The sequence below is a fragment of the Eurosta solidaginis genome, chromosome 1, assembly GCF_040869045.1.
Source record: "Eurosta solidaginis isolate ZX-2024a chromosome 1, ASM4086904v1, whole genome shotgun sequence".
NCBI lineage: Eukaryota > Metazoa > Arthropoda > Insecta > Diptera > Tephritidae > Eurosta > Eurosta solidaginis.
In genome coordinates, this window is record NC_090319.1 from 250,874,858 (window position 1) to 250,902,439 (window position 27,582).

Consider the following 27,582-nt stretch of genomic DNA (forward strand, 5'->3'; position numbering starts at 1 on the left):
AAAGGGAGTGGGCCTTAGTTCTATAGGTGGACGCCTTTTCGAGATATCGCCATAAAGGTGGACCAGGGGTGACTCTAGAATGTGTTTGTACGATATGGGTATCAAATGAAAGGTGTTAATGAGTATTTTAAAAGGGCGTGGGCCTTAGTTCTATAGGTGGACGCCTTCTCGAGATATAGCCATTAAGGTGGACCAGCGGTGACTCTAGAATATGTTTGTACGATATGGGTATCAAATGAAAGGTGTTAATGAGTATTTTAAAAAGGCGTGGGCTTAGTTCTATAGGTGGACGCCTTTTCGGGATATCGCCATAAAGGTGGACCAGGGGTGACTCTAGAATGTGTTTGTACGATATGGGTATCAAATGAAAGGTGTTAATGAGTGTTTTAAAAGGGCGTGGGGCTTAGTTCTATAGGTGGACGCCTTTTCGAGATATCGCCATAAAGGTGGACCAGGGGTGAGTCTAGTATATGTTTGTACGATATGGGTATCAAATGAAAGGTGTTAATGAGTATTTTAAAAGGGCGTGGGGCTTAGTTCTATAGGTGGTCGCCTTTTCGAGATATCGGCATAAAGGTGGACCAGGTGTGACTCTAGAATCCGTTTGTACAATAGGGGTATCGAATGAAAGGTGTTAATGAGTATTTTAAAAGGGCGTGGGGCTTAGTTCTATAGGTGCACGCCTTTTCGAGATATCGGCATAAAGGTGGACCAGGGGTGACTCTAGAATGCGTTTGTACAATATGGGTATCAAACGAGAGGTGTTAATGAGTATTTTAAAAGGGAGTGGGCCCTGGTTCTATAGGTGGACGCCTTTTCGAGATATCGCCATAAAGGTGGACCAGGGGTGACTCTAGAATGTGTTTGTACGATATGGGTATCAAATGAAAGGTGTTAATGAGTGTTTTAAAAGGGCGTGGGCCTTAGTTCTATAGGTGGACGCCTTCTCGAGATATAGCCATTAAGGTGGACCAACGGTGACTCTAGAATATGTTTGTACGATATGGGTATCAAATGAAAGGTTTTAATGAGTATTTTAAAAGGGCGTGGGCCTTAGTTCTATAGGTGAACTCCTTTTCGACATATCGCCATAAAGGTGGACCAGGGGTGACTCTAGAATGTGTTTGTACGTTATGGGTGTCAAATTAAAGGCATTAATGAGGGTTTTAAAAGGGAGTGGTGGTAGTTGTATAGGTGGTCGCCTTTTCGAGGTATCGGCATAAAGGTGGACCAGGGGTGACTCTAGAATGCGTTTGTACAATATGGGTATCAAACGAAAGGTATTAACGAGTATTTTAAAAGGGAGTGGGCCTTAGTTATATAGGTGGACGCCTTCTCGAGATAAGGCCATAAAGGTGGACCAGGGGTGACTCTAGAATATGTTTGTACGATATGGGTATCAAATGAAAGGTGTTAATGAGTATTTTAAAAGGGCGTGGGCCTTAGTTCTATAGGTGAACGCCTCTTCGAGATATAGCCATTAAGGTGGACCAGCGGTGACTCTAGAATATGTTTGTACGATATGGGTATCAAATGAAAGGTGTTTATGAGTATTTTAAAAGGGCGTGGGCCTTAGTTCTATAGGTGAACGCCTTTTCGAGATATCGCCATAAAGGTGGACCAGGGGTGACTCTAGAATGTGTTTGTACAATATGGGTATCAAACAAAAATTTTTAATGAGAATTTTAAAAGGGAGTGGGCCTTAGTTATATAGGTGGACGCCGTTTAGAGATATCGCCATAAAGGTGGACCAGGGGTGACTCTAGAATGTGTTTGTACGATATCGGTATCAAACGAAAGGTGTTAATAAGTATTCCAAAAGGGCGTGGGGCTTAGTTCTATAGGTGGACGCCTTTTCGGGATATCGCCATAAAGGTGGACCAGGGGTGACTCTAGAATGTGTTTGTACGATATCGGTATCAAATTAAAGGTATAAATGAGGGTTTTAAAATGGAGTGGTGGTAGTTGTATAAGTGGTCGCCTTTTCGAGATATCGGCATAAAGGTGGACCAGGGGTGACCCTAGCATGCGTTTGTACAATATGGGTATCAAACGAAAGGTATTAATGAGTATTTTAAAAGGAAGTGGGCCTTAGTTCTATAGGTGGACGCCTTCTCGAGATAAGGCCATAAAGGTGGACCAGGGGTGACTCTAGAATATGTTTGTACGATATGGGTATCAAATGAAAGGTGTTAATGAGTATTTTAAAAGGGCGTGGGCCTTAGTTCTATAGGTGAACGCCTCTTCGAGATATAGCCATTAAGGTGGACCAGCGGTGACTCTAGAATATGTTTGTACGATATGGGTATCAAATGAAAGGTGTTAATGAGTATTTTAAAAGGGCGTGGGGCTTAGTTCTATAGTTGGACGCCTTTTCGAGATATCGCCATAGTGGGCGTGGTCATAGTCCGATTTCGGCCATTTTTTATACCAATACAAAGTGAGTTCAGATAAGTACGTGAACTAAGTTTAGTAAAGATATATCGATTTTTGCTCAAGTTATCGTGTTAACGGCAGAGCAGAATGACAGACGGTCGACTGTGTATAAAAATTGGGCGTGGCTTCAACCGATTTCGCTCTTTTTCACAGAAATAAGTTATCGTCCCAGAATCTAAGACCCTACCAAATTTCACAAGGATTGGTTAATTTTTGTTCGACTTATGGCATTAAAAGTATCCTAGACAAATTAAATGAAAAAGGGCGGAGCCATGCCCATTTTGAAATTTTCTTTTATTTTTGCATTTTGCTGCACCATATCATTACTGGAGTTGAATGTTGACATAATTTACTTATATACTGTAAAGATATTAAATATTTTATTAAAATTTGACTTAAAAAAATTTTTTTTTAAAAGTGGGCGTGGTTGTTCCCCGATTTTGCTAATTTTATTAAACATACATATAGTAATAGGAGTAACGTTCCTGCCAAATTTCATCATGATATCTTCAACGACTGCCAAAATACAGCTTGCAAAACTTTTAAATTACCTTCTTTTAAAAGTGGGTGGTGCCACGCCCATTGCTCAAATTTTTCCTAATTTTCTATTCTGCGTCATAAGTTCAACTCACCTACCAAGTTTCATCCCTTTATTCGTCTTTGGTAATGAATTATCGCCCTTTTTCGGTTTTTCGAAATTTTCGATATCGAAAAAGTGGGCGTGGTTATAGTCCGATATTGTTCATTTTAAATAGCGATCTGAGATGAGTCCTCAGAACCTTATTACATTTATGTTTTATTTTTATACTCAGTTGAGCAGAGCTCACAGAGTATATTAACTTTGATTGGATAACGGTTGGTTGTACAGGTATAAAGGAATCGAGATAGATATAGACTTCCATATATCAAAATCATCAGTATCGAAAAAAAATTTGATTTAGCCATGTCCGTCCGTCCGTCTGTCCGTTAACACGATAACTTGAGTAAATTTTGAGGTATCCTGATGAAATTTTGTATGCGGGTTCCTGGGCACTCATCTCAGATCGCTATTTAAACTGAACGATATCGGACTATAACCACGCCCACTTTTTCGATATCGTAAATTTCGAAAAACCGAAAAAGTGCGATAATTCATTACCAAAGACGGACAAAGCCATGAAACTTGGTAGGTGACTTGAACTTATGACGCAGAATAGAAAATTTGTAAAATTTTGGGCAATGGGCGTGGCACCGCCCACTTTTAAAAGAAGGTAATTTAAAAGTTTTGCAAGCTGTATTTTGGCAGTCGTTGAAGATATCACGATGAAATTTGGCAGGAACGTTACTCCTATTACTATATATATGTTTAATAAAAATTTGCAAAATCGGAGAACAACCACGCCCACTTTTAAAAAAAAATTTTTTTAAAGTCAAATTTTAACAAAAAATTTAATATCTTTACAGTATATAAGTAAATTATGTCAACATTCAACTCCAGTAATGATATGGTGTAACAAAATACAAAAATAAAAGAAAATTTCAAAATGGGCGTGGCTCCGCCCTTTTTCATTTAATTTGTCTATGATACTTTTAATGCCATAAGTCGAACAAAAATGTACCAATCCTTGTGAAATTGTGTAGGGGCTTAGATTCTAGGACGGTAACTGTTTTCTGTGAAAAAGGGCGAAATCGGTTGAAGCCGCGCCCAGTTTTTACACACAGTCGACCGTCTGTCCTTCCGCTCGGCCGTTAACTTGGGCAAAAATCGATATACCTTTACTAAACTTAGTTCACGTAATTATATGAAATCACTTTGTATTGGTATAAAAAATGGCCGAAATCCGACTATGACCATGCCCACTATTTCGGTATCGAAAATTACGAAAAATAAAAAAAATGCCATAATTCTATACCAAATACGAAAAAAGGGATGACATGGTAGTTAGATTGGTTTATTGACGCAAAATATAACTTTAGAAAAAACTTTGTAAAATGGGTGTGACACCTACCATATTAAGTAGAATGAAATGAAAAAATTCTGCAGGACGAAATAAAAAGCCCTTGAAATCTTGGCAGGAATACTGTTCGTGGTATTATATATATAAATAAATTAGCGGTATCCAACAGATGATGTTCTGGGTCACCCTGGTCAACATTTTGGTCGATATCTCGAAAACGCCTTCACATATACAACTACCACCACTCCCTTTTAAACCCCTCATTAATACCTTTAATTTGATACCCATATCGTACAAACACAATATAGAGTAACCCCTGGTCCACCTTTATAACAATATCCCGAAAAGTCGTCCACCTATAGAATTAAGGCCCACTCCCTTTTAAAATATTCATTAACACGTTTCATTTGATACCCATATCGTACAAACAAACTCTAGAGTCACCGCTGGTCCACGTTTATGGCGATATCTCGAAAAGGCGTCCACCTATAGAACTAAGGCCAACTCCCTTTTAAAATACTCATTAAAACCTTTCATTTGATACTCATATTGTGCAAGCAAATTCTATTAACAATTCCCTTATTTTGTCTCCATAGCTCTCAACTGAGTATGTAATGTTCGGTTACACCCGAACTTAGCCTTCCTTACTTGTTATTTTTAATATGAATGGCATGGATTGGCGTTTTTAAATAACTTTCATGGCAGTCCGTAAAGAAGTTTCGGGATCTTCTGTGGATACTGACCGAATTGTCTCTGTTGAAAAAGAAATTGTACTTAATGAGCTCAAGAACATAAAAACTAATAAAATACAAGTTATTTATTAATTACCTTTAAGTGTTTCAAATAAGTGCTTAAAATCTTTTAGGCGTTTTTTACCGAGCACTTCGTCTTTATTAATTTCAGTTATGACGTCTTTGGACATTACTTCCACCAACGTTTTTGCAAGCCGGCCCTTAATAAGGGATTTCATAACGTTTGTCTTTAAAAGAAAAAAAAGGATAATTACAGCCTATACTAAAATGTCACGGCAAAAATGGATGCTTACATAAATAGCTCGGTTTCCCTCCACTATGGCACTATTAAGACGGTCCATCTCATTCATGTTTTTAATGGGGAAAGCTTTTCTGACATCGTCATTCTCATTCTCCTGTTGCTGAAGCCTTTCTGACAACACTTTCTGAGTTGCCAAAGCTTCCACAGTAACGTTTTGCGAGACTACAGTATCTAATATAAGTATACACAAACAACAAATGCACATACACATAACTATTTTAGCCACAGCAATTTTTACTTTTCAGTTCCTTTAGTATTTCTGTCAAATGCTGAAATTTCTCTTCAAAAATCGTCCTCAGGTTAGTACAATTTCGGCAAGGATTGGTCTCGATATAATCTAAAAGATAACGTTTTAAACAACATTTAATTATGTTATAGCTACATAAGTATGTACATATAAATATATGAATAGTTATACTTACTACATTGGGTAGGTAAGCTTTGGTTTGCATTAAAGTGTTGAATTTTATATATCCTTCAGATAATATTTGTTATTGATGTTATTTAATGTCTATTTTACAGTATTTGTTTTTTTTTTTTTTTGAGTAGCTATTTATGTAACTATATTGATAGAAATTTGTAACGATTTTATTTAGTATAGATTAATTTTTGTTATGTATAAAATTTCATTTGGTTATTTAAATTTTTTATTTTATATACGATTATTTTAGTTACATCCATGTATTGAGCGCAGCAGGAGAACTCCCCTTCCGCTTGCATCGAAACCCGTAATTACTATAGGAATGAAAGGCCGAATGGCGCAGAAGTTATTGGGACTCAGAGCATTGAAAAAGAAATGTTTAGTTGTGAGACTAAAAATAGTTCCGCGTTTTTCCTTAAACTTAATTTGTGTTTCGACTGTAAAAAAGTTTTCGTGTTGAACTCTCTTAAAAATTTGCTCCAGAATTTTTGACGGTTTTTTAACATAGCGTTTCAAAACTTGTAAATAGTTCTCAAATGGATAACCAGAGAAACTAGTTAATGGTCCAAATGTCTTAACGCAATTACTTAAGTATACTAAACCGTGCACATTATAAGAAATACTATCTTGTCCGAAAATTACTAAAAAGTTTTCTACAAAAAGTTCGAGCATAACTTGAGCGTTATCGGCATTCTTTTGACAAGTCCTAGGGCAGGAAAGAAAACGAGAAGCACAGTGAAGTAAAAAAAACTCATAGGAAAAAACTTCATGTACATAGTTTTTTAAAACCAAAACTCCTGTATATAAAAGGTATTGGCGATATTCAGTTGCTTTCCAATTCGCCAACTCCTCAAATACCTTGGGTAAACGAACAAACTCTTTGGGAATATATTTTCGGAAGGACTTTATATGATTAGATAATTTTTCTTTTTCCCCATTTGTGATATAATAATTGGTTTTGTTATTTATTAAACGCATCAAAATCTTTCTCAAAACGCCTAAATCTAAGAGATGCATTGGGTCAAGTGGTACATGAGAAACCATCGCCAAATTGATTAATTCAAGAGGATTTTTATTTTTTATAAGCTTTTATTTACTTTCACTTTTGTTGTCTGTAATGGAATCTTGCAAGTTAAATTTGATACACTTCCCGGTGTCCGATTGAGCTGAAATTTTGCACACATGTATAACTCCGATGACAATGCAATATTACTTTGTTAGAATTCGATAAATTTATCGATAACACAGTTATCGGTAAAGATTTGTATTTACTTTGGCATAACAGCCTAAGTCCCATACAAACACGCCGGTACCTATCCGTGGATTGTGATATTTGGACGTGGTGAATCACGTGTCACGCGTGGTGAATCTCATCGCTTGCGAAAAGAGGAGACACAACCCTCTGTTGTATTTCTGTGTATAACCAACATAGCTGAATTTTTAAGGCTGTATAACCCTGTAATCTTTTCTGTAATTTATTTTGCTTTTGGAAAAATTACCTATTTGAAAAAAGCTGGCTGAAAAATATTGGCATAACAGCTTAAGTTAAATCAAGAATGGAAAATCTTTGGAAAATTTGAGCAGATGTGGCAATTTCGCGCGTCCGTTGAACGAAATATTGACAATCTGCTGATCATCGCTAAGAAATTTGCGACATTCCATCAACTAAGCAGCACTTTAGCAATACTACTGTTATTATTTGGCCGCTCAAACACACAAATATTAATTGTGCATTAAATCTAAAATATACAAATACACCATAATAATTTACACGGCCAAAGCCATAATAATTCACACGGGTCATCAATTCTTTCTCTGATTCAAAATCTGAACTACCAGCGCTACCGTCAACAGCTCAGTGTCATCACTGTCAGTAGCGCCAATAACACCAAACTCGTACCTGACACACAAAAGTCGTTTCACTCAATAGCGCAAGTAAAATGTACTACGCACTCACTACTAAGAAGCGTCAAAAATTCGCTTGGAGTAATTTCGTCAATGAGCTACCATTGAGCTGGCACCGCATTGGCGCTGGCGCCATGCAATTTACATCACTAAAATTGCGCGAATGCCCACGCTCATGACTTCAATACTTATATTTACAATGCTTTAAACTTTAAATACACCTCTGAAGTTGCTGCGCATAAAATGTGTACTAATAAATTCCAATACGCATTATACGCAGATGTAACTGATATATGTGTTTTTGTTTCACCCCCTATACTTATATTTAAAGCTTTTATAAGAACAAGCTTCTATTACTTGTTAATAAAACGAACTAAAAAGTAAAAAATAAAATTAAAGAAAAAAAACTTTTTTAAAAATAAGCTTTTATTATTTTGGTTAATAAAATTAACTAAAAAGTAAACAATAAATTGACTCTAAAGAAATATAACACTTTATAAGTTCATTGTAAGCTTAAACGATAATTAGGCTTTTTCGTCTGCGACAAAAAAATTCTATATTGTACATAATTATATATTTTTAACATTAAAACTTTACACCTAAATTATTAAATCTTACAGTTTATATCACAGTCCTAATTGTTCTAATAAAAGCGTGTTGCATTGCGATAGCAAGAAAAGGAGATCCTAAATGTTCTTAATTATACTATCAAAATTTAACACGTTTTTTATTAGAACAATTAGGACTGTGATATAAACTGTAAGATTTAATAATTTAGGTGTAAAGTTTTAATGTTAAAAATATATAATTATGTAAAATATAGAATTTTTTTGTCGCAGACGAAAAAGCCTAATTATCGTTTAAGCTTACAATGAACTTATAAAGTGTTATATTTCTTTAGAGTCAATTTATTGTTTACTTTTTAGTTAATTTTATTAACCAAAATAATAAAAGCTTATTTTTAAAAAAGTTTTTTTTTTCTTTAATTATCGAATTGTTTTTGATGATGACTCAAGTATTTTCGACAATTAAAGTCATTGTCAGAAATAAGGTCCCCAGACTCTGTTGCATAAATCAGAACCGTGCCAATTTTTTTCCCAACCCGGTTGCATTTTGTGCAACCATGACTAGACACATGACTAACTATGCCACATATGAACGCCTTTACGGGAGCATCGCAAATAATTGCTCTTACATTGAGATGAACAATCTTATCTCCGACAACTACTCCAGTTTCAAATAAACTCTTTAGTTCTTGTATAAGTTCCGATAAAAATTCGTTTACATCTAATGGTTTTTTTGTACCAATATAAACACCAACTGGAAACACTGACTCTTCGGAGACATTAGCAATTTTAACCAGAATTGGCCACAACTGAGTACTGGAACTTTTAAACAGTGGTAGACCGTCAATGTTAATGTCTACTACAAGTTGTTCTACATTGTTTGCGAAAGCCAAGACTTTGCGCAATTGCTTTAATAGCCCGAAATGGCAATATACTCCGTAAGATATTTTCCGCAACTGAAGCTTTTCTCGACTTATACTAAACGATTTTGTAGTCAAGGGTACGTTTAAATTCGCCCCCCACTAAAATCGGTAGAAGGTCCTCAAGGCATTCTCTAGTAGGCCTATGTAAAAAATACCAATCTCTTATCTTATCCCTTAATAATTTTTTTGGTTCATTCTCCATTTCAAAAACCTCATTATCAGCGCATAAATTTTCATAACCGTCACCGTTTTGTTTTTGCACATGTGCACTATTTGGCTTCTGTAATTTTTGAACATATACTTCTCTTTCTTTTTTAAACAGCCTTCGTAGGTTTCTCCTGCTGCACCCTTATGATTCACAATATTAAAAATTTATTAATTATACGATTATATTTTTATTAGCTTTTATTTAATTTTATATTGCAATTCTTGAATATTTTCTTTCACAATTTTTTTAATTTTTTTGAAGTTACTGAGAGTTAACACATTGAGAACTAATTCTCAAAGCTAACAAAAGCAGAGTAGTTCTTTTATAATCTGTTTTTTCTGCATTACTTTATGGTTAGCTAAAAGTCTGCCTGTAACAACGTACAAAACGAGAAGAATTTTATTCTCTTATTATTTACTTCTGCATGACTTTGTAGTTAACTAAAAATCAACATAGAAAAAGTTATTGTCGAGTGGCTTACTTCTGCATGACATTTGGCTGACTAAAAGTTAGCCTAAAAACACTAACCAGCTCTTAAGAATTTTGTTCTTAACTTGATGATTTCTGGATGACTTTAGGTTTGACTAGAAGTCAGGTTGGAAAAAGTAAAGGAAATTATTCCTAACTATTTGATTTCTGCATTTCTTTAGGGTTAGCTAGAAATCAAGCTAGATAAATTGCCTTAAAGTTATTTTTTTTGTGAGGCTGGCCACAAAAGTCCCAACTGGGTATACTCAAACTTTTATTCGTGTATTGTATGAAATAGAATATTTAACCATCTTATTGCCTTTATTACTACATATGTGTGTAGTTACTCTTACGACACGATATCCCTAACAATAAACTCTAAATATTTGCCAGAAACCGTATACTGAATAGTAAATTCTAAATTCTCTTAAATAACGTTCCAGTAATGAGAGTTGCTTTGCAACTCGCGATTACCTCCGAGGGGATTTCAGGCCGAGCTTCACTTCCAATGTGCATCATGATCTTTTAATTTTTCCCACAAACTGGCAGATGGCACTGAGAGGCTTTTCATGGCAAAAATACACTCGGAGTGTTTTCCAAATCATTGCCGAGGGGCGACCCCTCTTAGAAATTTTGTTTTCTAAATTTTGATATTGCTTTGCCTGGGAATTGTACCCAGGATCTTCGGTGTGGTAAACAGATCACGCTATCATCACACCACGGCGGTCGCCGTTAAGTGACAAAGTTCTCAACAATGCCCCGCTTTTCTGGACTTCTTGCTTGGAGAAATTCCACAAACGGCATATTCATCTATTTGGAAAGGTAAGCGAATAAGCGGAAAGGAACAAGCAGAGGCAGAACCAGATGAAGATGGAATGTCTTATAGCAAGAGAGCGAGGGGGAGGGAGGTCAAGGGTTAAAGAAAGACAGAGGAGTAAGAATAGATTAAGGAGAAAGAGAATAAGTGAAGACAATTTTAGAGAAGTGGTAGTGACAAAGGAAGTGAGAGAATGAAGAGAAGAGTCGGAGCAGCGTTGACAGATTGACGACGCATTTTGACGATTTTAAACTAGAATGACGCTTGGACGATTTTCTAATGAAAAATTACGATTTAAGACTGCTTTTAACATTTCCGAGCAAGAAAAAGTCAAATTTAAACAAGATTGTGTTATTTTTATAGTGATTTGTGTGATCAAATTAAAAAGCGTTTTGATTTTAACAATGTTGCACTACAAAACTTAAGGTTCATGGATCCCAAAGACGTTGTTCTTTTCATTTGGTCTTGCAACATTCTTCACACACAATCGATCAGAAAATTGTTCAGGATATTGATATCGAGTATAGGTAATTGAAGTTTTTAGAATTTAAGACATATTTTGAAGACATTTCTAAGGTTTCCCTAGAAGTTTTTTGGAAAACTATTTCTATTACCAAACGAGCTGACTTCGTTGCAGATGTAAGGTGCTTGTCATACTCATCAGCGAATGTAGAACGAATTTTTCTAAAACATATAAGCAAGTAAGGAAGGCTAAGTTAGGGTGTAACCGAACATTACATACCCAGATGAGAGCTTTGGAGACAAAATAAGAGAAGATCACCATGTAGAAAATGAACCTAGGGTAACCCTGGAATGTGTTTGTATGACATTGGTATCAAATGGAAGGTAATAAAGAGTATTTTAAAAGGGAGTGGACCATAGTTCCACAGGTGGACGCCTTTTCGAGAAATCGCCATAAAGGTGGACCAGGGGTGACTCTATAATGTGTTTGTACGATATGAGTATCAAGTTAAAGGTATTAATGAGGGTTTCAAAAGGGAGTGAACCTTAGTTGTATACGTGAAGGCGTTTTCGAGATGTCGGACCAGGGTGACCCAGAACATCATCTTTCGGGTACCGCTAATTTATTTATGTATGTAATACCACGAACAGTATTTCTGTCATGATTCCAAGGGCTTTGGATTTCGCCCTGCAGAACTTTTTCATTTTCTTCTACTTAATATGGTAGATGTCACACCCATTTTACAAAGTTTTTTAATGACGCAAAATATGTCAAAAAACCAATCCAATCACCATTTTTCATCCCTTTTTCGTATTTGGTATGTAATTATGGCATTTTTCGAAATTTTCGATATCGAAAAAGTGGGCGTGGTCATAGTCGGATTTCGCCCATTTTTAATACCAAGATAAAGTGAGTTGAGATAAGTACGTGAACTAAGTTTAGTGAAGATATATCGGTTTTTGGTCAAATTATGGTGTTAACGGCCGAGCGGACGGACAGACGGTCCACTGTGTATAAAAACTGGGCGTGGCTTTAACCGATTTCGCCCATTTTCACAGAAAACAGTTATCGTCAGAAGCTATAACAGAAGCTATGCCCTTACCAAATTTCACAAGTATTGGTAAATTTTTGTTCGACTTATGGCAATAAAAGTATTCTAGACAAATTAAATGAAAAAGAGCGGAGCCACGCCCATTTTTAAATTTTCTTTTATTTTTGTAAGTTTTTGCACCATATCATTACTGGAGTTGAATCTTGACATAATTTACTTATACACTGTAAAGATATTCAATTTTTTGTTAAAATTATTTTTTTAAAAAGTGGGCGTGTTCGTTATCCGATTTTGCTAATTTTTATTTAGCACACATATAGTAGTAGGAGTAACGTTCCTGCCAAATTTCATCATGATATCTTCAACGACTGCCAAATGACAGCTTGCAAAACTTTTAAATTACCTTCTATTAAAAGTAGGCGGTGCCACGCCCATTGTCCAAGATTTTACTAATTTTCTATTCTGCGTCATAAGGTCAACCCACCTACCAAGTTTCATCGTTTCATCCGTCCTTAATAATGAATTATCGCAGTTTTTCGGTTTTTCGAAATTTTCGATATCGAAAAAGTAGGCGTGGTTATAGTCCGATTTCGTTCATTTTAAATAGTGATCTGAGATGAGTGCCCAGGAACGTACGTACCAAATTTCATCAAGATACCTCAACATTTACTCAAGTTATCGTGTTTACGGGCGGAAAGACGGACGGACATGGCTAAATGAATTTCTTTTTTCGCTCAGATCATTTTGATATATAGTCTATATCTATCTCGATTAGTTTATGCCCTTACAGGGTATCGTTATGCGAACAAAATTAATATACTCTGTGAGCTCTGCTTAGCTGAGTATAAAAATGAACGCGAAAATGTTAAACTAAGTCATGAAATAGACTGAAAACAAATACCTTTTATATGTAATACAAAATTTATCTTTTAAAACGTTTTTGTCATTTATAAAATAAAACGAAATGAATTAAAAAGCTTTTATATGTCACATATATGTGGCAACAAGAAATAGCAACCAACGACAATTTTCAGGAAAGCGCTTTTAAAGATAATATTGTTGAATGAAACCGGCGATCTCATCGTACGGCCCCTGGTAATAACCCTATTTCGTCTTAACTCGACTTTGGTTGTTATTGGTTGTTGCCATAGATATGACGATTTTTGACGATTTTTTGGGCAGCGTTTGACGAATTGGAAAAAAAATATATGGCAACGCTGAGTAGGAGTGAGCGATGAAAGCATGCATCATAAGCTATAACTTACAACTTTAGAAAATAATCTTTACAAATGCATAAATACCAATTTCTGAGCCTAGTTTTTTTTTGCAGCAGCAACGCGGCGGGTAATAGCTAGTCACTTTATAAATAGGATGAAATCAACCGACAGCAATTAAAAGTAGACAGATATTAAAAAACTCGGCAAGTGTGAAATGCTGTTGATGATATACATATCATAAGTATTCAGAACACCTGTATATTAAATATACGTATGTATGTATAATGAAACTTAATGAGAAAAAGTAAATTAGTAAATCGGTTTTTTGTTTTTATTTACATGCGATGAAGCGGGTCTGGCAGTGTTTGAGAGAAACGTTCTTCGAAAGATCTACGGACCTCTGCGCGTTGGCGACGGCGAGTACTGAAGAAGATTTAACGATGAGCTGTACGAGCTTAATCCAACCACTTAAAACGCAGCGACTACGCTGCTAGGCCATGTTGTGCGAATTAAAGATGGTGCTACGGCTACGAAAGTGTTTTTATTGCATATAGAAGCAGAAGAACAGGCGGCCCTCGCTCCGCTGGAAAGACCAGTGGAAAACGATTCAAATTCCCTTGGTGTGACCAATTGGCGCCAGTAAGCAGAGCGAAGGAGCGACTAGCGTGGCTTGTTGGACGGCCATAATCGTTTCAGCGGTTAAGCACAACTTAAGTATGTAAGTAAATGTTATATATGTAAATAAATCGAAATCGCTTTTAAAGTAGTTTCCCCGTAAGTTAAAAAATCGTAAATTCTAAAAGTAAGACCAAAGTATTTCTTAGGCCGAAATACTTAGAAAAGTTGTAGGGTGGGGAAGAGGTAAGATCGCTGTAAATTTTTATGGGACTTTCCATTGAGCTTAAACTCAAATCTTTACACATAGTTCAGAGCACCGAGACAATACATCTAAGGTGGAACTATCTTCTGCTACCTCCTTTATTAAACAGCTTAACAGAAACAAAACTACTACCAGTACGAAGATTCCAATCTTGATGGACTTAAAGTAATTGTTGCCTAGGTTCGACAGCTGATGACTACTCCGCTCGGCTCTCACAATGGCTCACCGAGAGCAATCTCTGACCTGACAATGTGACCGAGCAGTGGGAGCATATTTCTCTCTCATTACGAACCGCCGCTGCTAACACGACAAGTTTCCAGCGAGCCCGCAAAAACAACTGTTACAATGAGAAGTATCGCTCTGCCTCTGAAAAGAAGGACGCTTATTTAGAAGGAGGCAGAACGGCGTGAAAATCTAGTAAAATATCCGGCGGATGACGGAAGGTTTCCGATTCCTGCAGGAACGATAATGGCGACCTGGTTACTGACGTACAGAGTGTGCTTAAGTTGTGGAGGAACATTTTTCCTCATTACTAGCTAGCGAGGGAGAATGCGAACCCGATACCCCAATCGCCGATGATGGAAAACACGTTCCGGCACCTGACTATGAAGTGAGAATGGCAATATCCCGGCTAAAAAATCACAAGGCGCCAAATAACTACGCAATACCCGCCGAGCTGTACAAACTCAGTCGCTCATCATACTTGTCCTGATGTATGTCTCGGAATCATGTATGGTGTCTAGAGAAGATGAAATGGCTCTTGGAGTGTTCGAGAACAAACTTCTCCGGAAGATTTATGTATCAACGAAGGTATAATGATGAGCTGTCTGAGCTTTACGGAGATATGACGATAGTGCAGTGAATAAAAACTCAAAGGCTTCGCTGGCTGGGTCATGCTATGCGAATGGACGAAGACGCTCCGGTTAAGAAATTATTTCAGTCGACACCGCAGCTTGGAAGCAGAGGAAGGGGGAGAAAATCAAAATGCATCAACATTATGGCTGTTTTATGAAAGTGTTTTTTTTATCTACTTTTTATTTTAAATAAAAAAAAGTTGTATAACTTTCCGGTAAAAACTTAAAATAAAGTAGTTATTGTAATGTGTACGTGTGTACACCTTGGAGTAAAACATTAGCAGTAAAAATGGTGTATAAATTGTGTCAGTTAAATATTTTTACCATTTTTTATTTCCGCTAATGTAAGCGAAATCTAATTAATTGTATAACGAAAAGTATCAAAAAAAAAAAAAAAAATGCAGAACGACAAGTTTTATGGTTAATTCAGAGTAAGCTTCTCATTCAATTATGGCAATTTTTTAAATTAAATCAGAGTTTAAAAGCTCTGTAAGTGGGCCATAAATCCAAATTATCAATTTGAAAAAAGAAATTCAACATGCCATGTTCGCCGGTCAATTTATTAACACGATAACTTGAGTAAATTTTAAGATATGTATGTGGGTTTTTGGCACTCATCTTCTATCGCTACTTAATATGAACGAAATAGGACGTATAGAACGTATACAATTTTAGAAAACACAAAATACATTATTACTCAGCTGTTTAGAAATATAATCCCAGAACCTCTTGATTAATCTCATCGTATTGTTCATGGCATGGCAACCCTAACACATTCAAGATGTGGTGGCAACGTAGTTTTTGCTTTCACTTTATATTTGTCATTCGTTTAATAAAATAAACATTGTACATCTTTTTCTTTTCCGCCAAGAGTCATCCGACAATAAAGTCTGTCAAAATTAATTCGGAAAATTTATTTCAGTGAAAACAAAGGTTAGTATAATCATCAACATAAAACTGGTCCTATCGAGCCGGATAGTTATTGACTGAGTAAAATGCAAAGAGATTGGGCAGATTTGGAACAACTTCGCGGACGTTTAAAAGGCTCAATTTCACGCACATTGGCATATGCAGAAAAGCCACCAGCGGAATGCACAGTGGAAGATGTATCATCGCGTTTGGAACGCTTACAGGAGCTATGGGATGAATTCACCGTCATATCTACGGCGATGTATAAGTTCAGCAAAGATGCAGATTACACATACCCGAATGAGGGCTTTATTATATATGAAGACAAGGTTATGGCAGCACGTGGTCGGCTTCGTACATTACGCAACACGTTACAGCCACCGGAAGCAAAGGACCACTCTATATCTCTTGCGAAGCTGGTTGAACAGCAGGCCTCTTTTTTACAAAAATTTACAGCGGCTCCCATTCATACAGCCGCATCTAAGGCAAATGACTTGCCAAAAATAATAATACCTCCATTTTCGGGCCAGTATAAAACATGGCCATCTTTCATTTGTTAGTGCCGTTCATGAGAAACCTAACCTCACAAACACGCAGAAGTTTCACTACTTGAATTTGTTTTTAAAGGACGAGGCGGCGCAAATTCTAACGCATATACCAGTCACAGACAGGTCGTACGATACAGCATGGGCACGTTTAAATGAACGATTCGATCGACCACGACATATTGTTGAAGCCTTTGCCTCATTACCTTCAACCGTCTGCGAGGATGTCAGAACTTTACGCAAAATTTCAGATGGTGCGAACGAGGTCATACGAGGGTTAGATTCCATTGGAAGAGGTGATCGCGACTGCTGGCATATTTATTAGTTGGAAGCCAAATTAGACGCAGAGTCAAGACGCAAGTGGATGGAGGAAAGCAAAGAGGTGAGTGTTCCTACCATTAGTAGTTTTTTCAAATTTCTGGACTCTCGCTGCGAGGAGCTTGAGTTATCACATTCGAAGATACCCCTGGAAAGGCAACCTCACCATCCAGTAACAAGTCACGGAGTCCGACCACACGAGCACTTGTTTCTATTGACGGCAGCAGCAATAACCCAAAGTGCATCAAGTTTAGCTCCACTAACCATACAATTTCGAAGTGCCCAGTGTTCGCAGGCCTACAAATTCAAGACCGACGTCAGTTCGTCAAAGATAAAACACTATGTTTTAATTGCCTAAAGGTAGGGCATGCATCAAACACGTGTTCATCAAAGTTTCGGTGTAGACGCTGTAGCCGTAGCCACCACACTATGATTCACACTCATACTTCTGAACCAAACACCGAGGTAACTTCAACAGTACCGACACAATCACAGCCCGTTCAGTAACCCACGTGGTGACCACTACACTAACCAAGCCTTGTTCTACCTCAGATTATGTTTCACAACCATCCCATTCGTTAGACAGCTCTCATTGTAACGCAGTATCAGATCTCAAAAAACGTCGTAAAGCACTATTGCCCACCGCACTAGCCACTGTTCGAACTGCTTACGGACATTTCATACCGTGTCGCATTTTAATCGATTCGGCCTCAGAATTGTCTTACATTTCGGAACGTTGTGCTCAAAAACTCGGCATTCCACGGTCCCCCTCTCGCATTGTGGTAACCGGAATCGCCGCTTCAAAGGCAGAGACAACGAGTGGCTGTATTTCTTTATTCATAAAGTTCCGTGTATCTGAAAGTAACTTGGCCGTAACTGCTCACGTGTTAAGTAATATAACTACGAAGATACTAGCGATAAACATTGACACCAAGTCAATGCCGGAGTTGCAGAGTATTCAACTTGCTGATCCCACCTTCCGCATTTCATCAAAGGTAGATATTTTTTTAGGAGCTCAGCATGTGTGGGATGTTTTCACTTTCGACAAACTAGCCGATAACGTTGGCAATCACTTCGCTGTATCTACAATTTTCGGCTGGGTTGTTACTTCTATTATATCCTCGGACTTAATTTCTTCAACGGTATCGCACATCACAGCAACGGATGTAGATCATACGCTCCGTACATTTTGGGAGATAGAAGAACCCAGACAGCCTCCATGCACTTATTCCGATGATGCCTTTGTAGAGCAACATTTTCAAAAGACAGTATCGCGTCATAAGGATGGCAAGTATATTGTAAATCTACCCTTTAAGGGGCACCCACCTTATTTCGAGAACACCTTGCAAGGAGCAGTTTCCAGGTTCTATGCTGTAGAGAGACGCTTGCTAAGAAATGAGCCATTAAGAGGTCAATACATACAATTCATGAGAGACTATGAGTCGTTGGGACACATGCGCGAAATAAATGAATGCGATGACATAGTCGGCGATGGTCAGGTCTTTTATCTGCCGCATCACCCAGTTATAGGGAAAAAGTTAAGGGTCGTTTTCGATGGGTCCTATGGTGATATTAGGGGTGTATCTCTTAATAGCGTTTTACATGCCGGCCCAAATATTCAACGTAACCTTTTTGCAGTTTGCTTAAGATTTCGTTTTCATCAGTTTGTATTCACCGCGGACATCGTGAAAATGTTCCGCCAAATATGGGTATCAGAGTCTTATCGCGACTACCAAAGGATAGTATGGAGGGAAAAGCCCGGCGTGCCTTTGAAGCATTATAGGTCAAACACCGTTACCTATGGCACGGCATGTGCGCCCTTTTTGGCAGTAAGAGTTCTGCAGCAACTAGCATATGACTACAAGGAACAGTTTCCTAGGGGGAGTCGTATACTGAGGAGGACTCTTATGTGGACGATGTTCTCACAGGCGCATCTTCGGAGACAGAATTAGCTGAAATCCGAGACGAGCTCATTCGGCTTCTTCGTAGTGGCTTGGAATTAAGCAAGTGGGTATCTAACTCATCTAAAATAACTACAGAAGAAACTATGCAGCAACCGATATTGTTAGACGAAACCACCAAGGTACTTGGTTTGTATTGGAGTCCTAAGACCGATAAATTGACTTATCAACACAGGTGTCTATCCCATCAGTACCCAGTAAAAGGGATGTTCTGTCAGCTGCTTCACGATTGTTTGAACCTTAGGTCTCTTGTCTCCAATCGTTATACGCTTCAGGATTATGTTTCAAGTCTTTGGCTACAAAATCTCGGATGGAATGATCCGCTACCTATGGAATTAGCTAATCTATGGGCAGCATATCAACAAGACATTAACCATGTATGCAATTTAACTATCACCCGTTTCGTTTCCAATAGTCAACATGTATTGGAACTCCATTCATTCTCAGATGCTTCGATCAAAGTATACGCTGCTGCAGTATATTGCCGCTTCATAAATGAAACAGGCTAGTCCAACGTCTTTCTGATAGCGGCGAAAACTCGTGTAGCCCCTTTGAAGACCATTTGCTTGCCTCGGCTCGAGCTGTGTAGGCCCTGCTTCTAACGCGTCTGGTTAAGAACATTCTTGACTCAATGCCTTACCGGACTGTCAAAGTATATGCATGGTGTGACTCCACGATTGTTTTATCATGGCTTTTCATGCCCCAGTAACGCTGAAGACCTTTGTTGCTAACCGAACCAGCGAAATTCTCGACACTCTTGCCCGAGATATTTGGCACCATGTAGCATCTAAAGATAATCCAGCTGAATATATTTTTAAATACAGCTCCAAAAGTTGCAAACGAAGCTGAGGATGATATATTTAGCTTGCTGGTTGAACGAGTATCGTATTGGCACCGACTATTACGAACTCTTGCGTATGTTCGTCGATTTATTAACCACATATGCAAACGCACGGTATGTTCCATTTCCATAAATTTAACGTACAATGAAATTAACCATGTCCGGAACGAAATTTTTCGCTATGCCCAACGCTGTTTCAAGGATGAAATCGAATCACTTCGCCAGCATCAGGGTATAAGTAGTCGGTCTAAGATCACAAAATTGACCCCATACTTATATGAAAATAGCCTTCTTCGGGTCGGAGGTCAGATCTCTAACTCTGACCTCGAAATGGAGGCGAAGCATCCGATCATCCTCCCAAATCGAAGTAGGATAACTGAGATTTTACTGACGAGCGAGCACATTCGGTATCTTCATCCGGGAGTTTCTGCGCTCTTTGTCATAGTACGACAGCAATATTGGATATTGGGGGCCAGAAACTTAATAAGAAGAATAACCCACGCGTGCCTGAAATGTTTCCGCCAACGGAATACAAATACTCAGCAGTTGATGTCAGATCTGCCTAGAATACGTGTACAGCAGGCCTTTCCGTCCCAGCACTCCGGCTGCGATTATGCGGGACCCATAACCATGAAACTATATCGAGGTAGAAACGCTCGCCAATCAAAGGGATACATCTGTATATTCGTTTGTCTTGCCACCTCAGCTATCCACATAGAGCTGGTAACAGATCTCTCAACTGGCGGCTTCTTAGCCGCCCTTCGTCGTTTTGTATCTCGCAGGGGTAAGTGCACTCAAATTTTCAGTGACAATGGACGAAACTTCCTGGGTGCTTCACGGGCACTAAATGAAATGTACGACGTCCTGATGTCGCAAGTGCATAACGAGCTAGCTGCTGAAGTTTTGGCAGGAGAAGGTATTCGATGGAATTATATACCAACCCATGCACCTCATTGGGGCGGAATTTAGGAGTCCGCTGTCCGCTCCATCAAGCTTCATCTACGTCGCGTTTTTGGCAGCACTATCCTTACAACTGAACAGCTAATTACGCTTCTGACGCAAATTGAATTATCAACTCGAGGCCCCTCGGCGCAGCACCTGATACAGATATTGATTATTTATCACCTTCCCATTTTCTCATAGAACGACCGCTTACATTGGTACCTGAAGGCAGCTTGCAGGACATACCCGAAAATGAGCTCGACTACTGGCAACATGTGCAAAACATCGCCGAACATTGCCGTCAACGACCTCGTTCCAATTAAGGAACCTAATACACCGCCATCGGTATGGCCTATGGGTAAGGTGTTCGAAACATATCCGGGATCTGATGGTCCTGTACGCGTGGTTAGGCTTCGCACAGCCCGAGGAGAATTGACACGCCCTATCACGAAGCTATCAGTTTTACCTGTATTCTGAAACGATGTTTCAGTGGCCGCCTGGATGTTTAGAAATATAATCCCAGAACCTCTTGAATAATCTCATCGTATTGTTCATGGCATGGCAACCCTAACAAATTCAAGATGTGGTGGCAACGTAGTCTTTACTTTCACTTTATATTTGTCATTCGTTTAATAAAATAAACATTGTACATCTTTTTCTTTTCCGCCAAGAGTCATCCGACAATAAAGTCAGTCAAAATCAATTCGGAAAATTTATTTCAGTGGAAACAAAAGTTAGTATAATCATCAACATCAGCAACTAATGCAGCAACAATAACAAAGTACACTTATTTCCTATATAATTTCTGATAAAGGTGGTCTAAATCGTTTAACAAACACGCCCAGTTCCGATAATACTTAGTATGAAAAACCTGAAACTAAATGAACTGTGCGATAAACGATGTCAGCTGACCGAACGTAGACACCCTTACTTGTTTATTTTGAGACATTTTTTGAGTATGCAGTTGTTTTTCAATTAATTGCAAGTTTTAAGTCTCACGAATTTGCAATCATGTTTGATACTTTTTGAAAGATCTTATTTTTAAATTTGGAAATTTAAACACGATTTTAGAAAACTTCTCAAGCCTTCAAATTTTTTGGAAAACGTTTACATAGTACTTGTTAAAAAATTCATTAAAGTATTTTTTAAATTAACGCAAAGAACTGTTAAAATTTACAAATCAGTTTTGCTGCTCTATTTTTATTGGCAGGTGTACGTCTTTATGTAAGTAAATTCCTAAGCAATTGAACCTGTAACTCGTTCATTGTGTTAGTATGCATCTGTAAACTCATTAACCTTCATATTTTGAATAAGCGCGTGTACATTAACGTAAGCACGAATTTAGTACATACTAACACATTCCCGTATACCAGTTTATCACGTTTGGCACCCATTTCTTCGTGAACAATTATAAGAATTTAAACTGTATTGCTACTGACTTTTCCGAAGGTAGTTTTAAGACGCTTATATTAACTTCACTTGTATGTATCTAACTTCCCTTTGAACTAAGAGCTAGTGGCTTCCCTGCAGCGAATATGGGAAACAGTTTTACACTACAGGTTTAATGACCCCCTCTAATCGGATGCAGAGCGGGACAGTTGGTAGCTATTCTTATACCAACAGTGCTTAGGTATAAGCGGGGACTATTCACCACCTACGCGTTCAAAAGGTATGTAAAAAGAAGAAATGGATACAGAATATGAACTGGTACTTTCGCTTTATTCAAAACTTCTACACTAGTTCGAGTCTAGTGCGATTCCGACGCAGGATAAATGTTATTAGTATATTCTACCTCTTTAAGTGCGTTCGTTGGTCAATTTTCTTACACGGTTCTAAAAAACACATTGTTCAAAACAGTACGCAGTTCTAGTTAGAAAGTTCTTAAAAGCACCAAATTCTTATAGAGTACGCGGTTAAAAACATTAAAAAAAAATAAAATAAATAAAAGCATTACCCTGCTCTAAAACGCTACCCGGTTCTAAAAAACCATCAGGTTTGAAAAAGTACCCGGTTCTGAAAATCCGAGAAAGACCCAATTCTAAATGAGTAAATGGTTCGTGGCGTGAATCGCAATGCTTCGTCTAACGTTAAAAGTTCTTGCCTATTCCCGTTTACATGCATAAGAAATAAGTCAGGGTACTTCTTAAGGTTTACTTTCGAACTGCATATACAGTGGCTCACAAAAGATTGATATCATGTGGGCACAAATTTGGAATATCTTATATGTATCCCCGAATGTTTAGAGCACTTTCCAGTGCCTTATTGACGATGGTACTGGTAATCAGGCACAAAGAAAAAAAGCAAAATTTAATTTGTGAGACGTATTGCAAGTCATAGGCCCCTGTTGTGAGACAAAGTCGATCTTCGACTGCGATCGAACTAATTTTCATTCGGTATTGTGGAGCTAATTCGATAAATTTAGACTCTCACAGTAGCATTTTTCCATCAGCTCTCAAATGGAATAAAAACAAGCATAAGCAAAATTAGTTATTGAGTGCAAAAATGTAAATAAAAGTATGCCTGCGACGGAACTTCGATTTGACGATTCGTCAGATGAACAGGAAAGCTCAATAAACTAGCGAGAAGTAGAAAACGGCTGGGGATGCTTCCAAACGTTTGCACATGAATTCCGCCGCGTCAGTGTACCTTTTGAAACAAGCTGTTATTCAAAACTTGAGACAGTCCAAAGAAGGGTTTATGGACTTGCTCTCCAGTATAGATGATCTGCTGCAGAAATGCACAAGAGCCAAGCATTTTAAAATTGGCAACAATTCTCAGATTTTCTGCTCAGGGATCCTATGGGCCGACGTGGTGTGGCGGGCAAAGCAGCATCAAAAATTTAGAAACAAGTTTTTTTAATTTAATAAAAGGGGTCGCCCCTCGACAGTGTAAAACTTGCAAGTCCCGTCCCGGCATTTTGTAGAAAAAAATAAATGGAGCACGACGCAAATTGGAAGTGAAGCTCTTTCTAAAATCCCTTCGGAGGCTATAGCGCCTTGTATTTATTTATTTATCCTACCAACTGAGCATTGAGAGCGAGAATGCATTCGGAACTTGTTGTCAGAACCTTTGTGCAAGTTCACTTCGCTATAGGCGGATTTTGTTCCACTATTGAAAGCTGTTATTCAAGCTGTTGCTTTGTACTCACGTCCTCGAACCCATATAAAATTAGTATAAATAGTAGTATATATAAGTAGAAGATAAATACAAAAAACTTCCATTTTAAAAAATTTGTTGTTACTATTACAGCAAGCAGTTTTTTATATTGATGCGTTTAGCGCAATCTTATGCATGATCAGTGGATTGCATGTATTTTTATAGAGAATGGCAGATCGAGCGCCACTTGCGCCATCTAACATGAAAAAGTAGCCAATTTCTAATTTGTGTTGCAAAGTCTTAGAAGAAGAATTCGACATTTGCTTTGGCTAAGGGTGCTTTCACACTTTGCAAGTAAAATTATCTATCCCGCTCGTTCGTACTTTTCTTACATTTTTCACAGTTAAAAATGCCATTTATCAAATGAATAGGACACAAAATATGTTATCAAATTTTTTTCTTGTATAGGGAGAGTGTTTATAATAGTGCTTCACGAAATTTTGTACGTGAATGGGCAAGGCGAAATAAACTTCAATTGCTAAGTCTTAAGTTCCTTCATATTTACAAACGCAACATCTTGCGCGATTGTGGCGATGTTACTGGCGTGAGTAAGATTGCGTTGAACGCATCTACTTATATGAAAAAGTTAATTATAGCTCGGCGTTTACTGACTTTTTCATGTGACCAAAGATACCAAACTTTCTTTCGGAAAATATTATGTTGTAAATAAGAGATTCCTAATTTACCCCATCTTAGATCTAAGGGTGCGATATTTACCTACGCACAATTGTAAATTTCTACCACTAAATCCTATTGTAACTGCTTTTTTTACATCGAATTTTAATTAATTTAATTGCATTGAACGGCATTTAAATTGATCTTTCTGACTTATTTATGCGGAAGGCTAGTGGCTAATTAGCTAATATTTTACATATGTACTTACATACATGCAATTTTGTTATCTACATAAAACAGGAAAATATAAGCAATATATATACCGCTGTCTAAATGCTAAAACAAACCAGTTGAATGTGGCTGATATCGGCATATAAACACACACACACGCACATTCTATTTAAAAATATAATTATGTTATGAAAATTGAGTAGTAAATTGGAATGCTAAACTATAGACGTTCACTTAATCGGTTAATAAGAAAAAAGCTTTACTACGAATATCAGATAAATAATATTTCACATTAAATTGCTATAAAACTAAAATGAATGGTATAAGAATTTTCCTATCACCTATCACTCAGTTAAATACAGCCCTAGGACTTTCAATTCATTTCAATTTTGTATAACAAAAATATTAATGAAGAGAAAAATAATCACTTCAAAACTTATTATTAATCGAGCCAAGTTTTAGTCATTCCGATTAATCGTGCTATATTCGGCAATCTTGAGCACTCATAAAATAATGTATATAAAATATCTAACAGATCAAACGCTGGTGAAAGCATTGAATAATAGTTTAAAATATTTTTTTCGATATGTGTTAGAGAAATATTACTACGTTTAGAAATTCACTTCCTCATCAGCTAGCTTTTCGGGAGCTGAGTAGGGAGTGCCACGAAATCCCAAAAAAAAAAAAAAAAAAAAAAATACCCAAACACAAAATCCCCAGAGAAAAAAAAAAATACCCAAACACATAATCCCCAAATTCAAAATCCCCAAAATCAAAATCCCCAAAATCAAAATCCCCAAACACAAAATCCCAGTGCTATGATAAACATCATGACCGTGTAAAAAATAGCAATATCTCTTTCCTCTTTCATTCATATTTATGTATGTATAACTATATATTCACGTTTTGGCAATACATATTTTTACTTATCCTTATATAGGACTGCTAGTCGCTCTAATTCGAACAAGCTAACAGAAGCGTGTACTACGCAGAAGGACATCACCGTGGTGGTAGCCGCGGTTATACCACACACCCGGACTTGGCATGGCGTAGCCCAGGGTTATTTTTTATAAGCGCGGCCGAAGGCCGCCTATGCAGAAAGCTGGTATGGATTATTAGCCTTTTTTGGTCGTGGCGATTTTAAACCTAATTTGAATTTATTTCACACATAAAATGGGGATTTTGTGTTGGGGATTATGAGTTTGGGGATTTTGATTTTGGGGATTTTTTTTTGAAGATTTTGATTTTGGGGATTTTGATTTTGGGGATAACGTGGTAGACCCAGCTGAGTATTGAACTCGAATTCTCCAACATTCATACTTTATACTAGTGTAAAGTCAGATGCCATTAACCACTCAGCCATATCAATGCCCCGCTGCTGGCTTTGAATTGGTCTCTAAGTATTGCCTTTTTGTCGCTTCCCATTTAAACACCATTATGTACATACTAATTTTATATGTTCTTAATCCCAATTGTATGGAATACTTATAGGCGCGCTTTCTAGATCTTGGTAACATTGGATTAGTAGCAGTGCTTTTATATGTAGTGCTCTTGCTCTTCACTAGTATATCAATATTATTATCTGCATTTAATAATCGAGACATGCTCATACTGTTCTATACCTACAATTGTTTTTGTATATTGTATTAGAAAATATTACAAAGTTTACAAACGGCGATGGTTACTAGGACATGTTTCTGAATTTCACTTCTTCATCAGCTCAGTTCTCGGGAGCTGATTTTTCTCTAATATCAATAACAAAAACAATTGTATAAAGCAGTATGAGCATGTCTCGCTAATAAAATACAGATAATAATATTTTGTTATGTTTAATTCGCTGGGAAGACCGCTCGATTATCGTCCTAAAGTTGTCTACTTAAAACCTATCGAGGAACCAATTAACACAATTTTTATTTTATAATTTTGGTTACAAATTTAAACTCAGCTCTGCGCATACATTTTCACGAAATGCAGAATTGTTTTGAGTTCGGAACTGAATTTGATGTACATTGTACATATCGTCGTCTACGCGCTGCGAGATCCATACATTTTAAAATTTCAATCAGACCAATTCTAAATATTCTCGCGGAATTTTGTTCTCGCGGATTTTTTTATTCCCGGGGAAAAATTCCTCCAATTCTTTTCTCCTAGGGAGAAGAATAATTGGGGAATAGGAATTTCGAATTTTCAAAGTCAGCTATTTTGTCAATTGAAATTTCGTTGCGCATTTCTTATTTTGTTTAAAAGTTTAATTATTGTTGCCAATTTGTTTGAAATTAAGAAATAAGGTATAAACAATGCACATTATTGCATTTCATGTGGTATTCACTGAAATGAGTAATGAATTGGTGCCACAGCAACATCAACAGAGGAGCATAAGAAGAAGACCATAACACAAATCCGCCGGAGTTGCCTGCATTCATTCTGCAAAGCAATTTTCTGGCGACCAAGTCGAGTTGAGTTCCCCTTTCGCCATATGCCAAAATTTATTTAAGCCTTCTTAAAAAATCCTTGCCCAATTTCTGGATGGCTGCATCAAATATGCGAAGATCTCTTCCGTTGCTTATGATATACTTTTCGACTTAAAATAAAGAATATTGTGGTTGTTGTTGTATTAACAGTGAGAATATTGTGGTAGAATGTAAATACATATTTTAGCACAAATTTGTACAAATAAGTGTTCTTTCTTAAAATAACCAATTTCCTTTAATTATTTTGATTTGTACAAATAAGTGTTCTTTCTTAAAATAACCAATTTCCTTTAATTATTTTGATGCATTCCCTTTAATTTAACTAGAGAAAAAACTCCTATGAAATGGCAGAAAAATCTCCCTCTCCCTCACATTCATAATACCTACTTTTCTC

General features: G+C 37.2%; 1 protein-coding gene and 1 long non-coding RNA gene across 6 annotated transcripts in view; both read right to left on the bottom strand.

Moving 5' to 3' along the window:
• Positions 1 to 27,582, bottom strand: part of Alp4 (Alkaline phosphatase 4) — a 63,362-nt gene that overhangs the window by 32,917 nt on the left and 2,863 nt on the right. The gene's annotated exons all lie outside the window — the stretch shown is intronic.
• On the bottom strand, positions 4,322 to 5,658 carry LOC137241993 (uncharacterized). The gene is made up of 3 exons (XR_010950045.1): positions 5,419 to 5,658; positions 5,202 to 5,352; positions 4,322 to 5,126 (listed from the first exon to the last, which is right to left on the bottom strand). It is a non-coding gene; the product is annotated as an uncharacterized lncRNA (long non-coding RNA).